We start from the raw sequence: 3,388 nt of genomic DNA on the forward strand, positions 1-3,388 counted from the left end.
TTTCTTTATTATATTGGTTTTTTGAAAAAAATAAAGAAAAAGGAAACTTAAATTAAAAAAAATAAAAAATAGAAAAAATATTTATTAATGATAATTCGACTAAAATATAAAGTAATTCACATGGTTAGAAATATATTGGATCATCGTAATCAACCATCATGAAAGTCAACGTGATCGCAACACGTAGGAAACTGATTTTTCAAATAATATTATAGAAATATAAAAATATAAAAATATTAATATTTAATTATAAGTATCTTAAGTTTACGAAAAACTCAATCGAAAATATCTCCTTGAGATATTTTGAACTGTAACTTTGAAATACCCATTATAAAATACTAATGGTATATGTTTATATATATATCTTAAGAATTCCATGTTGGAAAACTTCCCATTCAAATTGCTCTTATATTTTAAAAACAAATCAGATAGTAGTTGGCATCACGTACGAATTTCAACTTTTTTTTTAATCCACAAATCACTTTAAGTTATGAACTTTTGGTGTAGATATAAGAAAAAGATATATCCGTTTTTTTCTAACAATATATTTCAGTTATGTTTAAATATTTCAGATATATCCATTTTTTTTCTAACAATATATTTCAGATATGAGTGTAGAACATTGATTTTGACATAATTCAGTCCATAACAATTTAAATTTTATCCAGTACTACTTTTTTATTGTTCAAACTGTCAGTAATATAGAGAGAAAATTGATGACATCGATAATTTGACACTCCATACAACGTAATACCATCAACACAACACGCTTGTTTACCGTATAAATATGCATCCAATTTTTCTATACCATATTACTAAAATAGAATATGATTCCAAATCTACTCACACCTCGTAAATACTAAATTTATCCAAAACCTCAATCCTAAATACTAAACCTTAAACTTGAAACATCACACTCCCGTATAAATACTAAACTCTAAACCCAATCATCAAAATCTGAAAATAGTGTATAATATTATGTAATATTAAATTAAACTCACATCTAACTTTTGAATAGTATAAAGCTCTAATCCAATACACAACTCCTAAATGCTAAACTCATATCTAACTTTTGAATACTAAATCCTAAATCATAATCACTAAACCTTAAACCCAAGTATAGACCCTAAACCCAAATAGACTAAAACAAATACATAGTATAGTACATATTGATGAACAAAATATAACACATTTTATTAATCGTCAAATAGAACAATACATGATAGAGTCACTAAACCTAAACCTCAACCCTCATCTTCCAAATACTAAACCCTAAATCTTAATCACTAAACACTAAAATTAAGCATAAACCCTAAACCCAAATATGATACATAGTATAATACATATTGGAGAACAAAATAATACATTCTTTATTAATCGTCAAATGAAATAATGCATGATAAAAAATATAGTAACATACTATTTCGCATTACATAATATAAATAGAACATTCATAATACATATTATTTTACCTTTCTATTCCATACACATATAATAGAATACAATGTTACAAAAACTGTTCATCTTCTCCGATCAATTCTACCTCATTCACAGCAACAAAAATAAGTGTAACTGGCGACATCCGTGGGAATAGTATATGTAACCGCCTAGTAAACTGAAGAGATTATGGCGATTGAAGAAAGAATTGACGAACCTCACAGCTGCGCCATTTACGTTGTCGACGACTCCATATATAGATTTCAGATGAGCGAAGCGCTTCCCATCAATAGCTAAGTGAGCCGTTGCAGATGGACATCTCCTAGGAAAAGCTACTCCATAAATGATTTTGGTGCTTACACAGTGGATCAATAATGGAAAAGAAACCACTCACGTTCTACAAGCCATGTGATTCTCCAAAGGCCAAAATATACGTGTGTTAGATAAGTATTTTTAATTTTTTTCTGTTTACAGGTTTTATCAGCTGGTCATAAGGGCAATATGACAATATTCTATTTTATTGAAATGGTATATCGGTGAATTAGAGGTCTTCGATAGATAGTAAATTATAATTTGGTTGAAAGTTATAGGGTGCAATTTCCCTTTAAATAGTCAACACATACTTTCATCTTTAAAATAAACAATACGCATTTTCTCACCCTACCAAGGAATGGAATAAAGAAAGAGACCTACACATATAACAATTTCTAACGTAGAAGTACAAGAAAAGAAAACATTTGCTAACATACATTAAAAAAAAACATTTGCTATACTACATAAAAATATGGGGAAATTCCCAGGTTTGATGATCATCCTCGCTTCTTCTCTTCTCTTTTTCCTTCAAACCCTCGAAGTTGTTAATGGCGCCAAATGTTACGGAAGCTTAGCCAGCAACAGCAGCTACGCTCAGAATCGCCGCAGTCTCTTCTCTACTCTTGCTAATAAAGTCCTCACTAACGGCGGAGTGTACACTCAGCCAATATCCCAACAAAGTTTATGCTCTTGGCCTCTGCGCAAGAGGCTTCAAGTCAAAAGCTTGTCTCAGTTGTCTCGAAAGATTGACTTTGGAAACACAAAGGGATTGTCCAAACATCATGGATTCGTTCGTCTGGGGCAGTGACGATGAAGACCGTGTTTCTTGTCTTGTTCGTTCGTCAAACCACTCTTTTGGGAACCTCGAGCTTAGTCCTCCTGTTACAGGGATAAGTCCAGATCAAATCGAGCCATCTATAAACATGACCCTTTTCATGCAACAGTGGGAGTACACGGTTAATAACACCCTCGTGGCTGCCACAAAAGCTAACACTTCCTCTGTACATAAGTACTACAGTGCCGTAAAAGCCGAGTTCACAGCGTTTCCGAATGTTTACATGCTGACGCAATGCACGCCAGACATAACTTCCCAAGATTGCAAGCAATGTTTGGAAGCTTGTCTTAAATACTTTAGAGAACAGTTTCGGGGCAGAACAGGGGGCATGGTTAGTCTTCCGAGCTGTTTTTTTCAGGTGGGATCTATTTTCTTTCCATGGTGTTTTTGATAATGTTACGAGATTTTCTGCACTTCCTTGACCTCAGCTTCAGGAAAAGGGGAGCTCTATACCAAATAAGAAAGGTAAAACATATGTTATAAACATAATAAAGATGTAGCTTTCAGAAAAAAAAAAATATATATATATATATATAATAAAGTAATAAAGAGGTTCTCATACTAATTAACAAGGATTTAAAAATTTCAGGAAGAAGCATGCACCGGGGAATTATCACGATAATTGTGGTTTTTACTTTCTTTAATCTTGTGGTATTTATTGGTTTCTACAAAGTAAAGTCTTGGACGAGAAAATTAAACAACGGAACAAATGGTAAGTGCACCTTGATTCTTGCTCCCGTCAAGCTTTATAATGACTTACTAGGATAAGACCCGCGCCTTGCGCAGAATTAAGTTATTATTTTT

The 3,388-nt window shown here is 32.3% G+C and overlaps 1 pseudogene; it reads left to right on the forward strand.

The window, feature by feature from the left end:
- The first annotated feature begins 2,131 nt into the window (after window positions 1-2,131).
- LOC106321555 lies at window positions 2,132-3,296 on the forward strand (annotated as a pseudogene).
- Window positions 3,297-3,388: the final 92 nt, after the last annotated feature.

This window comes from Brassica oleracea, unplaced genomic scaffold (genome assembly GCF_000695525.1).
Source record: "Brassica oleracea var. oleracea cultivar TO1000 unplaced genomic scaffold, BOL UnpScaffold01974, whole genome shotgun sequence".
Taxonomy (NCBI): Eukaryota; Viridiplantae; Streptophyta; class Magnoliopsida; order Brassicales; family Brassicaceae; genus Brassica; species Brassica oleracea.